A 14,319-nucleotide genomic window follows, 5' to 3' on the forward strand; every position below is an offset into this window, starting at 1 on the left:
AAAAATTAGCCAGGCATGGTGGTACATGCCTAGAATCCCAGCTACTCGGGAGGCTGAGGCAGGACAATCACTTGAACCCAGAAGGCAGAGGATGCAGTGAGCCGGGATCACACCACCGCACTCCAGCCTAGGGGGACAGACCAAGACTCTGTCAAAAAAAAAAAAAATTCCTAAAGAATCTACAGAGGAAGGCCGGGCGCGGTGGCTCAAGCCTGTAATCCCAGCACTTTGGGAGGCCGAGACGGGTGGATCACGAGGTCAGGAGATCGAGACCATCCTGGTGAACATGGTGAAACCCCGTCTCTACTAAAAAATACAAAAAACTAGCCGGGCGAGGTGGCGGCGCCTGTAGTCCCAGCTACTCGGGAGGCTGAGGCAGGAGAATGGCGTGAACCCGGGAGGCGGAGCTTGCAGTGAGCCACTGCAACTCCAGCCCGGGAGACAGAGCGAGACTCCGTCTCAAAAAAAAAAAAAAAAGAATCTACAGAGGAACTACAAAATGTGAATAGGAGTTGAGCAAGGTTTCAATATAAAAGTAAATATATCAAAAGCAGTTATTTTGTCCGTATACTATATATGCCCATATATGTATATAGTACATGAGTACACACATACACACACACACACACACACACACACACACATCATTTTCAAGGGCTAGGGAAGTTGATATTGGTCAATTATCAATTTCAGCCAGAGCCCTGACAGCTGGCCTATGGAATTATTGCAAGTGATATTGGTGCCCTTGGGGCATAAAGCTTTTAAGCTAGCATGGATCTTGTACCTACCTGATGTACATCTTACGTCCTTGTTCCTGGGAGAGCACAGCTCACAGACAGCTGAGTTTTAGATTACACATCCTACTTAGAAGAGAAATGCCTCATCGTGCCATGCTGACAACTGTTGGTCCTGGCAAATACAGAAGGAAATAGAGAGAAATAAAAGGCATGTAGATTACAACGGAAGGAAAACTAGCTTTATTCACAGAAACATGATTCCTAGAAACATTATTGTGTATATAGAAAATCCTAAGGAATCTGCAAAGAAACTACCCGAAATCAAAAGCGATTTTAGTGAGGTTCAATATACAAACTCAATATGTACCCATATATACATTTATGTACATATACAGTCATGCACCTCATAACAATGTTTTGGTCAGCAATGAACTGTAAATACGACAGTGTTCCCATAAGATAACATGACATTGTTACTGTTTCTCTTCTGTGTTTAGATATATTTAGATACACAAGTACTTACCGTTGTGTTACCATTGCCTCAAATTCAGTGTATGCTGTACAGGTTTGTAGCTACAGGCTATACCATATGGCCTGGATGTATAGTCAGTGACACCATCTAGGTTTGTGTAGGTACGGTCTGTGATGTTTGTGCAATGATGAAAATCACCTAATGATGCATTTCTCAGAAGGTATTCCCATTGTTAAAGCGACACCGGACTGTATATGTATTACCTGTATTCTACCACTGAACTATCAAAAATTAAAATTTAAAAGACTGCATTTACAATAGCACTTACAAACCCTGTAGAATACTTAGAAATAAATTAGCAAAAGCTGTGGAAGATCTATGCACAGACAACTACAAAACAGTGGTTGCAAATTTTCTCTAAAAAGCCAGAGATTATTAGGTTGGTGCAAAAGTTATTGCGGTTTGAAAGTAATGGCAAAAACTGCAATTACTTTTGCACCAACCTAATAAGTAGCATAGGCTTTGTGGGCCACATTGTTTGTGACACAGACTCTTTGTGTTTCTGTGTATTCTGCAACTCTTTAAAATTGTTAATATGATCCTTCACTCACTGGCCTTACATAAACAGGCTACGGGCTAAGTTTGTTGGCCCGTACGCTGCAGTGCTGATCCTTGCTATGAAATATTTCTAGGAGAAAATATTCAAGACCTAAATCTATGGAGATACATACCATCCTTGTGACCTGGAAAAGTTAATATTGGCAAGTTGTCCATCTTGGCCAGGACCCTGAAAGATGGTCTATGTTATTGTAAGAAAGATTGGTGTCCTTGGCGGTATGGGCTTTTAAGCTAGGGTAGAATCTGCAGAAGTCTGAGGTGCCATTTCCTGTCCCTATACCTGGGAGAAAATAGCTCTCAGACAGCTGTGTGGTTTTCTGCAAAGCTCAATTAGAAGAGAAATTATCAGGCGTGCTGGTGCATGCCTGCAGTCTCAGCTACTTGAGAAGCTGAGGCGGAAGGATTGCTTGAGCACAGGAGTTCGAGGTTGCGGTGAGCTGTGACTCCAGTCTGCGTGACAGAGTGAGACACTGCCTGGAGAAATTCATCATGGGGATATGCTGATAATTGGTGGCCCCTGCCTACATCCTCCCAGGAGACTGAGCCAGGCCCGGTGTGGCCAATGGTCCACTTATAAATGGAACCAAGTTAGACCTCCTAACAGTGAAGGTACTCATTACAGCTCTGCCATGGTGCTAAGCACCCCAAGTATTATAAAAAAATGTAATCCATCATGTACACACGGTGGGACTACACCAAAGTCTGGTGGTTAAATGCATGATCTGTGGAATCACACAGCATGGGTTCAAACCCTAGCTGGGGTGAGATGGGGAACTTTCTAAGGCTTAAATGCTGTTTTACCAAATCTTGTTTCACTTTTGAAAGTGAAAATACACTGCCTGTTAGAAAGGGAAGTTTTGGGGTGAAGTTTGCAGGCAGTTTAGAATACCTGGTCCCCACCGCAGAAACCATGGCAGCCCAGATATTATAGGTTCAGGTCTTTCCAGGGCGGCCACATAGAATGTCCTTGCCTCCAAGATTTGGAGAGCTGCGCTATAAAGGTTCTTGGAGGTGGTGTCCTGAGCCCAGAGCTACCTGCAGGCGGGCAGCAGTTGTGGGGGTGTTGGCATGACCTGATGTCCTCTGTGGCAGTTGCCTGAAAAGAAGAGGCCGAGGGTTCTTTGTCCTGTGTCTCTCCCAATCTTAGTACCTGCCCTGCAGCAGCCTCCCTGGCTGCCGGGGCACACCTGTCACCCCGGGAGACAGTGCTGGCCCGCCCTCGCCAACCCCTTATCCCAACTCCCATTTCCAGACTTCCAAGAAGCCCGATCCCCACCATATGGGCTGCTCCTCTACTCCGCGGAGGGGAGGCTCTGCCTCCGGTGACCTCGAGGGAAAGAGCTAGAGCACCCACAGGTGCTGACTGCCGCGGCGCTGAGGACGCTGCACACCCGTTCCCCGGCGGTCCCAGTGCTGCTGACAACCAGCGTCCGCGGCCCCCAACCGTCGAACAGAGCGCGTGGGGCCATCTGGTGCCAAACGCCCGCAACGGAGTGCGGAAGGTCACGAGGCGCTAGAGTCCGGTTGGGGGCAGGCGGTTGGGCCTTGTCACTCTTTGCTGGGCGTCGTTTTTTCTTCTCTTCCGCTTCGCTCCTGTGCGCTTGGTGCTGAAGCCCTGGGCTCACACACCCTTTCTCTGTCCCGTGTTCCAACAGCATCTCACCTGCATCGGGCTGAACAGGAGACCTGAATTTTCTACTCTACTCCAAGGATTCGCCGGCTCACAAACTGCTCTTCCTATCTTCAGCAAGCTTTGTCTGTGCCCTGCTCCTCTGTCCCCCATTGGCTACCATACCCGCCCCCACCAAGCCTACATCACCTCGCTGTCTCTGTTCCTCTCCCGGGCCCCCTTCCAGGCCCTTCTTCCACAATTTCCGGTCTTTGCTCCTGGGTGTTCCGTCGACCCTAAGAGGCGGTATCTGATGTGGCAGGCTCAATGCCTTTCTCTGGCGCTGTCTGCACCTCCAATATATTCAGTGACTCAGGAAGGATCCATCCTGCAGGGCGCAAATAGACTCTCCTGTTCGTCACCTGAGCAGAAAGGCACCTCTATGAGGTCTTTGCCACCCAGTCACCCTACCAGACCCAATCAGCACGTGGGAGACGTGGAGGAGAGGAGGACAGATGGAGAGAGACCAAAAGACTACATGGGGCCTTGAGGGATGTCATAAGAACCTTGCCTTTTACTGAGAGATGGGAACGATGGAGGGTTTCAAACTGAGCCTGGCATGATATGACTTAGGCTTTTGTTTTTGTTTTTGAGACAGAGTCTCAGAGTCTAGCTGCCTTATCCAGGCTGGAGTGCAGTGGCATGATCTCAGTTCACTGGAACCTCCATCTCCTGAGTTCAAGCCATTCTCCTGCCTCAGCATCCCGAGTAGCTGGGATTACAGGTTCCCACCACCACACCCGGCTAATTTTTGTCTTTTTAGTAGAGGCGGGGTTTCACCATGTTGGTTAGGCTGGTCTATAACTCCTGACCTCAAGTGATCTGCCAACCTTGGCCTCCCAAAGTGCTGGGATTATAGGCGTTAGCCACTGTGCCCAGCATGACTTAGGTTTTAACAGGATCATGCAGCTTGCTAGGGGCACAACATAGAAGCGGGGACGCCCATCATGAGGCTACAGCCCTAGTCCAGATGGCAGTGCAGGGGGCGAGAGGAGGATTTTGTATAGATTTCAAAGTATTATTTGCTGTTGGATTCAGTAATACATACACGGATGAGAGAGAAAAAGGGGCCTATGGAGTTACCATTCTAGGCTAGAGAAAGGTTTTAGTCATCATCAATGTGTACTTGTCACTGTAGTCATAGAAAAGGACTGCTTGTGGGGAATTCCAAAAAGGGGAAAATAAGAAAGGAAAACAAAAGGTATAACAGACCCCTTGGAACATGTATTTGGGATTATTGGCTGTGCATGTGGAAAACAAATGCTGAGACCCTGTCTTCGTCCATTTTGTGTTGCTATAAAGGAATATCTGAGGCTGGGCAATTTATAAAGGGGTTTATTTGGCTCACAATTCTGCTGTCTGGAGAGTTCAAGATTGGGCTCCTGGGCTAGGCGAGGTGATTCATTCCTGTAATCCCAGCACTTTGGGAGGCCGAGGTGGGCGAACCACTTGAGGTTAGGATTTCGAGACCAGCCTGGCCAACATGGCGAAACCCCACCTCTACTAAAAATACAAAAATTATCCGGGTGTGGTGGTGTGTACCTGTAATTCCAGCTACTCGGGAGGCTGAGGCAGGAGAATCACTTGAACCCAGGAGGCGGAGGTTGCAGTGAGCCAAGATTGTGCCACTGCACTCCAGCCTAGGTGACAGAGCAAGACTGTCTCAAAACAAACAAACAACAAACAAACAAAAAAAAAAGATTGGGCTTCTGATGAGGGCCTCAAGCTGCTCCCACTCATGGCATAAGGCAAAGAGAAGCCTGCATCACATGGAGAGAGAGGAAGCAAGAGAGAGTGCGGAAGTGCCAGGCTTTTTTGGTACAAATTTAGGGAGTGTAAGTGCAGTTTTGTTACACAGACACATTGCACAGTGGTGAGGTCTAGGCTTTTAGTGTAGCCATCACCTGAATAGGGTGCATTGTACTCATTAAGTAATTTCTTATCCCTTACTCCCTTGCCACCCTCCCACTCTTCGAAGTCTCCAATGTCTATTATTCTACACTCTGTCCATGTGTACCCATTATTTAGCTCCCGGTTTTTAGAAAATGTGGTATTTGACTTTCTGATTCTGTTTCACTGGAGATTAGTGGCCTCCAATTCCATCCATGTTGCTGCAAAAGACATGATTTCTATTTTTTTTTTTTTTTTTGGCTGAGTAGTATTCTGTTGATATGCACACACACACACACACACACACACACACATATATTTTCTTTATCCAGTCATCCACTGATAGACACTGAAGTTGGTTCCCTATCTTTGCTATTGTGAATAGTGCTGTAATAACATATGAGTGCAGGCATCCTTTCGATATGATTTCTTTTTTCTTTCTCTTTTTTTTTTTTTTTTTTTTGAGATGGAGTTTTGTTCTTGTTGCCTAGGCTGGAGTGCAATGGCGCAATCTCCGCTCACTGCAACCTCCGCCTCCTGGGTACAAGTGATTGTCCTGCCTCAACCTCCTGAGTAGCTGGGATTATAGGCATGTGCCACCACCCCCAATTAATTTTTTATTTTTAGTAGAGATGGGGTTTCTCCATGTTGGTCAGGCTGGTCTCAAACTCCCAACCTCAGGTGATCCACCCGCCTCAGCCTCCCAAAGGGCTAAGATTACAGGCGTGATTGTAGTCAAGTGCCTGGCACTTTTTGATATGATTTCTTTTCCTTTGGGTAGATACTCAGTAGTGGGATTGCTGGATTGAATGCTATTTCTAGTTCTTTGGGAAATTTCCATATTGTTTTCCATAGATGCTGTGCTAATTTACATTCCCATGAACAGTGGCCCCTTTTACCACTATTTTTTGGTTTTACCAAAACCAACTTTTTGTGGGAGTAAATAGAGTGAGAACTCACTCACCCCTAAGGGAGGGCATTAATGTATTTATGAGGAATCTGCCTCCATGACCCAAACACTTTGAGAACTTTGGGATCAGATTATAACATGTGGTTTGGGGTCAAATTATAACATGTGGTTTTGGAGGAAAACATCCAAGCCATAGCAGACACCCCAAACACTAAAACTCAGACACCAGATTTTTTAAAACAAAATTATGAATGCTTTAGAACAAAGTAGGATAAATTATGAGAATCTGTTATAGCTTTGGAATGTGAAGGCATTCTTAATATTGAAAGATCATAAGATAAAATATTGAGAAATTGAATGCCACTGAGTTTTAAAATCTTTTGAAAAACAAAATGCAGAGATAAAAGATAGATTTAGAACTTCTGTTCATCATAAGATACAATTCAGAAAATGAATACTTAAGCTGTCAACTGTGCAAAAACATTTGCAAACATATCTCTAACAACATAGTGTGAGATATATGAAGATATATGAAGAGTTCCGACAACTAAATAACAAAATCCCAAAGCCTCTAATAAAAGTGGGCAGAACATTTGAACAATGCCTTTACAAAAAGTGATTCATGAATGTTCCAACAACATTCTGGGAATCATGCTTGCAAACCTTTCTGACTAATGAAGCTGAGCATCTTTTCATGTGCTTATTGGCCATGTGCACATTAGCTTTGAGGTCTCATTTTTAAGTGAATTTAGGTAACCTTTTCTATCACTTGCAGCCTAGAGTCCTAACTGATTCAGGAAGTATGTTTCATCTCAGAGAAAGAGTTTCCATGTTCTCTATCTCTTGTAAACAGGTATTCTTCAAGAAACTTTACAATATAACACTCATACACAGAAGTGTACAAATCATCTGTCTATTCCTCAATATATTTTTGCACAATGAACAAACCTATATAATCTAGATCAAGAAGAAAAACACAGACACCTCAGAATCAACCTCATGCTCACTCCTAGTCAGTAGGCCCCCTCCCAAACTTTTAACATTATAGATGAGTTTTGCCTATTTAAAAACTTTATATAAATGGAACCCTACCATGTGTCCTGTGTGTGGCTGTGTCTTTTCATTCAGCAGTTTGTAAAATTCATCCATGCTGTTGCTTTTAGCAGCACTGTGTTCTTTTATACTGCTGTGTGATGTTCCATTGAACAAATATAATTTATCCATTCTATTATTGATGGATGTTTGAATGGACTTAGTTTTTGGCTATTAGAAATAATAATGCTGCTGTGGCTGGGTGTAGTGGCTCATGCCTGTGATCCTAGCAGTTTGAGAGACCGAGGAGGGAGGATTGCTTGAGACCAAGAGTTCAAGACTAACCTGGCCAACATAGTGAGACCCCCATCTCTATTCTTTTTTTAAAAAAAGAAATAATGCTGCTGTGAACATTCATGTATATGTTTTCAACTACTTCTGAGGTAGGACACAGGACTTGGCTCCAGAGGTGGGGCTTGGACACTGAAGCAAATTGAGGACTAGCTAAAACAGCGTCAGGGTAGAAGCAGCTTTCCATCAGACACACCCACCAGTGCGCCATGTCAGTTTACCATTGTCATGGCAACATGCAGGAATTACTGCTCCTTTCCATGGCATTGACCCAATGACCCGGAAGTTACTACCCTTTTCCTAGAAATTTCAGCATAAACCACCCCTTAATCTGCATCCAATTAAAAGTAGATATAAATATGACTGCAGAACTGCCCCGAGCTGCTGCTCTCTGCGCACTGCCCATAGGGTAGCCCTGCTCTGCCGGAGCAGTCACAGAGCTGTAACACTGGCTCTTCAATAGAGCTGTCTTCTTCCACCACCAGCTCACCCTTGAATTCTTTGCTGGGTGAAGCAAAGAACCCTCCTAAGCGAAGCCCCAATTTGGGGCTTGCCTGCCCAGCATCACTTCCAATATCACGGAAATTTTCAGTGATGCCTACTATGAGGTTTATTGCTTAACTTTTCACATTTAGGTCTGTAATCCTCCTGTTGATCTGCATGTCTTTTGTAGATTTATTTCATGTTTATTGATGCTACTATAAATCCTCCAAAGGGATTTACCTTTGGATGTAGAAGGCAGCTAGGATGGGAAAGCATACTTTATTCTGAGATTAATGTAAGTCAGAGTCATGCTTCACTCTTTTTGAAGGCTGGATCTCTCCTGTTATCCTTATTTCTGGGATATTGGCTTTCAGACGTTTTACATGAAAGCCTGAATATTTATTGGGGACCCTCTTCACTGGCAGGTCCTGACTCTGAATTTTTTTCTCACCAGCCCCTGAAATTGCTGAAAAGCTTTTCTCAGCTTCTCTGCCTCAGAGCCACAGTTTTCTGTCTAGTATTTCAGAAGCCACTTATGAATCAGTAACAGTTTAAAGGGGAAAAGAAGTACCTGAGTCAGGCTCATTTCTTTTTTTTTTTTTTTTTTTTTTTGAGACGGAGTCTCGCTCTGTCGCCCAGGCTGGAGTGCAGTGGCGCTATCTCGGCTCACTGCAAGCTCCGCCTCCCGGGTTTACGCCATTCTCCTGCCTCAGCCTCCCGAGTAGCTGGGACTACAGGCGCCCGCCACCTCGCCCGGCTAATTTTTTTTTGTATTTTTAGTAGAGACGGGGTTTCATTGTGTTAGCCAGGATGGTCTCGATCTCCTGACCTTGTGATCCGCCCGTCTCGGCCTCCCAAAGTGCTGGGATTACAGGCTTGAGCCACCGCGCCCGGCCAATCAGGCTCATTTCTTAACACTTCCTCCTCTATCTCCCTAAGAAATTGGACCTTCAGTTCTTGGCTTCGTAGTTAACACTTGATGCTCGCAAACAGGTGTTTTAAAGAATATTTTATGCAGCTTTTCTAGATTTTCCTGCAGGAGAGTTGGTCTGATAACTAGCTTATCTGTCATTTCTGGAAGTGAAAATAGTGGCATACTGTAAAATTTATAATTGTTCCTTTAGGGAAAAATAAAATTTTAATTTGTAGTCTGTATTGATTTGCATGCTGTAAATGCTCTCACCATGGCTGATTTTGAGTAACCAATGTGACATCATTGAACACAAAGTGGAGACTATCACATGCTGGTACAGTCAAGCTCTGACACACCGAACAGTTGATATCCCATCCCGGGTGATTTTGTTCTATCTTCTTCAGTACACGTCAAGGTTATGGAAAATGGTTCCTATTCTATTCCATCAATATCCCCATGCCCAGGTGTTGAGGACCCCACCCTCTGCCTGAGTGTTTGTATATGAGGGCAGTTTATGAGTTAATGGGGTCATTGGAATGATGCCTGGCATTGACATTGTGAAGAAGTGAAAAGGTTGTATGAACTTGGAAGGAAAGGCAGAAAGCTGCAGTTTTGTACATTTTCTGCTGAAAACAAATTCCTGTTGACCTATAGGGAAAGGAAGGGGGAGAAGTACAAAGTTGAACTTCTAGATCTTAGCTTTTTTGGTTCTAATTTAGGTGACAGTTATAGTTATTGTTATATTTTTGTGGAATTTGTTCAATCAGCAAGCACACAAAAAAGTATTAAAGAAGATAAAACTTCATTATCCAATATCCAATTAGCCAGGTGTGGTGGTGCACCACCTGTATCCCAGCTACTTGGGAGGCTGAGGCAGGAGGATCACTTGAACCCAGGAGGCAGAGGTTGCTGTGAGTTGAGATCGCGCCACTGCACTCCAGCCTGGGCAACAGAGCGAGACTCCACCTCAAACAAACAAACAAAAAAGGAAACAGTTTTGAAAGACAGGATTCTTCGGATGTTTTAAAGAATATTTTATGCAGCTTTTCTAGATTTTCCTGCAGGAGAGTAAATATTCATTTTAGATACATACACCATGGAAGGTTGAGTTATAAGCTGGCCCCCATATCTCTGTTTTCTGCTGCACAAGTCCTGTATCAAGCCCTCCCCTTTAGTAAGTCATGTCACAGGTGAGCAGCAACTATCTGGGCCAGTGGCACAGGCGTAAAAGAATATACCAAGACAGTTGTAGGTAAAGAAAGGCAGATTTATTAGAGAAAGTAGGAAAATGTGTTACCAGGTTGCAATGGCCAGAATCAGCAAAAGAGGTGCTGACTTCCAGGAGACAAAGGCTTGCTGAGGATTCTATAGAGTGGAACTTGGGCTGACTGAAAACAAGGTGACAGGCTAACTTGCATTTTTCTGTCAACTGAGGTGTCTGATAAATTGAGGGTTTGATGGCAAGCAAGAAGTTTGTGAGTTATGCACATTATCTGTGCAGGAGGACAATATGTCCTGGGCTATAAAGAAAAGCAGACCTGTAGCTTATCTGCCTCCTCTTTCTGTTCCTACGTCCTGGACCATGAAGGAAGGCAGACCTGTAGCTTATCTTGCTTCTCTGCTTTATCTCTTCGCTTCCCCCTGGTCCTGCCAGCCTGAATCCTTTTCCCTAATTACGACTCCACTAGAATTAGGGAGAGATAATACTCATTTTCATAATGTACTGGAGAAGACAGAACAAAACCACCCGGGATGAGATATCAACTGTTTGGTGCGTCAGAGCTTGACTGTACCAGCATGTGATATTCTCAACATTGTGTTCAATGATGTCACATTGGTTACTCAAAATCAGCCATGGTGAGAGCATTTACAGCATGCAAATCAATAAAGGCTACAAATTAAAAATTTATTTTCCCTAAAGGAACAGTTACAAATTTCACAGCATACCACTGCTTTCACTTCTGGAAATGACAGGCTAGTTATCAGACCGACTCTCCTGCAGGAAAATCTAGAAAAACTGCATAAAATATTATTTAAAACATCTGAAGAATCCTATCTTTTAAAACTGTTTCCGTTTTTTGTTTGTTTGTTTGTTTTTTGTTTTTGTTTTTTTTGAGATGGAGTCTCGCTCTGTTGCCCAGGCTGGAGTGCAGTGGCGCGATCCCAGCTCACTGCAACCTCTGCCTCCCAGTTCAAGTGATCCTCCTGCCTCAGCCTCCCAAGTAGCTGGGATACAGGTGGTGCACCACCACACCTGGCTAATTTTATATTTTCAGTAGAGACGGGGTTTCACCATGTTGGTCAAGCTGGTCTCGAATTTCTGACCTCAGGTGATCCACCCACCTCGGCCTCCCAAAGTGCTGTGATTACAGGTGTGAGTCACCACATCCAGCCTAAAAACTGTTTTCTATACCACTCCAGATACTCATTTTGGGATGAGCATTTCACTGGGCAAAGTGAAGCTGAATCTGGAGGACCCATGCTGGAGGCGGTGTGAGTTAGGACTGGCATCATCTAAAGCTGTTCCTAAATTTGGAGTCTGTGATTCAGGTGAGCAAGTGCAGTCTACTCCCCATTGAAAATATGAATTGAGGGCCAGGCACGGTGGCTCACGCCTGTAATCCCAGCACTTTGGGAGGCCGAGGCGGGTGGATCATGAGGTCAGGAGATCGAGACCATCCTGGCTAACACGGTGAAACCCCGTCTCCACTAAAAATACAAAAAATTAGCTGGGCGTGTTGACAGGTGCCTGTAGTCCCAGCTACTCGGGAGGCTGAGGCAGGAGAATCGCTTGAACCTGGGAGGCGGAGGTTGCAGTGAGCCGAGATCGCACCACTGCACTCCAGCCTGGGTGACAGAGCAAGACTCTGTCTCAAAAAAAAAAAAAAAAAAGAAAATACGAATTGAGCTTGAGAAAAAAAAATGGATTATACTGGACTATGTAAATTGCCTGTGTCAGAATTTAACAAGTCTAGTGAAACAAAATTAAATAAGGACATAGAGAATGTGAGTAACTCAAGACCAATGTAATATATGTGTAGATACTCTGGTCTATATATCAGGTTATGCACTCACTGAGTCTCAGGAACATACAAAGTTCAGGTATATCCATTGCCCAAAGTAAATACTTAATGAAGTTACAAAGTAGAGACTATAATTTATATCCCCTCATCACAATTCAGTAAATAGTAGCAGATAATGAAAAAAATTTCCAAAAAGCTTCACTCACTTGGAAATTTTTTAACATTTATGAATAACTTCCAGATAGAAGAGGAAACTCCTAAATGAGTTTGCAAAGTAAATTGCAAAAGAAAACAGCTCACCAAAATAAACAAACAAACAAACAAACAAACAAAACCCCACGGTTACAGGAAATAGCTAAAGTTGCACATCATGTTGAAAACTTACGTATTGTCACTGGACCCCCAAGATTCTATAATCTGCTTTGTGATGCTGGGGCAGACTCCTCTGCCAGTTGACCCCTCCCCGCCAGCAAAATGGGTAAACAGACACTGGCATATCCATACAATGGGTTACCACTAAAAAGTAAGATGGAACGAACCATGGATTTATGCAACGACATAGATTAATCTAAAAGGCAGCATGCTGACCAAAAAGAGAGCATGGTCACACACACACATGCAAGACTACATGAGTCAATTTACATGAAATTCTAGAAATGGCAAAATTAATCTATAATGTTTCTTTTTGTTTGTTTGTTTGTTTTGTTTTGTTTTGTTTTGTTTGAGATGGAGTCGCTCAGACTGGAGTGCAACGGTACGATCTCGGCTCATTGCAACCTCTGCCTCCCGGGTTCAAGCGATTCTGCTGCCTCAGCCTCCTGAGTAGCTGGGACTACAGGTGTCTGCCACCATGCCTGGCTAATTTTTTGTATTTTTAGTTGAGACGGAGTTTCACCATATTAGCCAGAATGGTATCAGTCTCCTGACCTCATGATCCGCCCGCCTCGGCCTCCCAAAGTGCTGGGATTACAGGTGTGAGTCACCGTGCCTGACCATAATTTATAATGTTTAATAGATAAGTGGTTGTTTGATCTATTGATCAATGGTCATAGATCAATGTTTGTTTGGGGCTAGATATATGGAGGGATTGAGAGGGAAGGGGCAAAAGGAAATTTTGAGGAGATCGAATATTCTTATATCTGTATCTTAATTACCTTGTTAGGTGCTTATGAGCACGCATTTGTCAAAACTTACTGAATGAATACATTTTATTTTACTTGAATTTTACCTCCAAAACTTGATTTGAAAAAAAACAAAGCAAAGGTAGAAAGAATATCATTCTAAAATCATTGTTTTACGAAAAGGTTTTGCTACACAGATGAAATTGGCCATAATAATGGCAGAGAAGGCCAGATTTTCTTTATAACTGTTGTAACAGTTTTTAAACATGAAAAAGGTTCATTTAAAAAACAATATTAAGATAGGGGCATGGCAGAGAACGGGAAGATGGTCAGCGGGGAGGAGCAGAGTAAGAAGAGAGCAAAGACACAAGCACTCTTGTGTGCAGAAAAGGCATGGTGAACACAGGGGTAAAAATCACTAGCCCTTCTCAGAGCAATTCCACCATTCTCTGAAGGAAAGTCCATGGACCATGAGAACCCTCCACCTTCTGGGACATATACCTGGACTGTGGGACTTTGACCCATGTTGGATCAGCCAGATCCCCTTTCCCTGGAGCAGTTTGTCAGCACAGGAAGAGAACAGCTCAGCCCTTGGAGAGAGAGTCATTTATGGGTAGGATGCCCTGGCTTCCTGCAGCTGGCAAGTATGAAAGTTGATTATATAAATTGAGCCATTCTTGTTATACCCAACTAAAACAGAATTGGAAGGCCATGAGGAGAAAACACACTCAGGGCATGCCAAGCAGGTAATTCTTTGCCAGCCTAGCTGCTGAAATTGCCTGCTGTAACCCAAAAACAGTTTTATGTAGTCGTTTCTGAAACAACCTGCTGGACTCTATGACTACTTTCACCCACTGCTATCACTTACCAATCCTAGCTTGCCAGCTCCCCAAAACTTTACTAGTGCCAGTGAATTGTCTTTGCAAAACAAATTGTCTTTGCTCTTTTTAATGAAACCTCTAACCTTCTATTTGTTCTTCTAAAAGGCTGCCCAGCTGTATGCCCTGAATTGCAATTTTCACTTCCCAAATAAAATGGTTTATATTTAGAGATGTAGCTCTGTATTTTGACTTCGACCCAAGGCCCTGATTTGCTCACTG

General features: G+C 43.9%; 1 long non-coding RNA gene across 1 annotated transcript; it reads right to left on the minus strand.

Annotated features, from left to right (window-relative positions):
- Window positions 1–505: 505 nt before the first annotated feature.
- Window positions 506–3,282, minus strand: LOC126941956 (uncharacterized). Its single transcript, XR_007721470.1, has 3 exons — window positions 3,104–3,282; window positions 1,941–2,923; window positions 506–909 (listed from the first exon to the last, which is right to left on the minus strand). It is a non-coding gene; the product is annotated as an uncharacterized LOC126941956 (long non-coding RNA).
- Window positions 3,283–14,319: the final 11,037 nt, after the last annotated feature.

The sequence above is a fragment of the Macaca thibetana genome, chromosome 19 (genome assembly GCF_024542745.1).
Source record: "Macaca thibetana thibetana isolate TM-01 chromosome 19, ASM2454274v1, whole genome shotgun sequence".
Taxonomy (NCBI): domain Eukaryota; kingdom Metazoa; phylum Chordata; class Mammalia; order Primates; family Cercopithecidae; genus Macaca; species Macaca thibetana.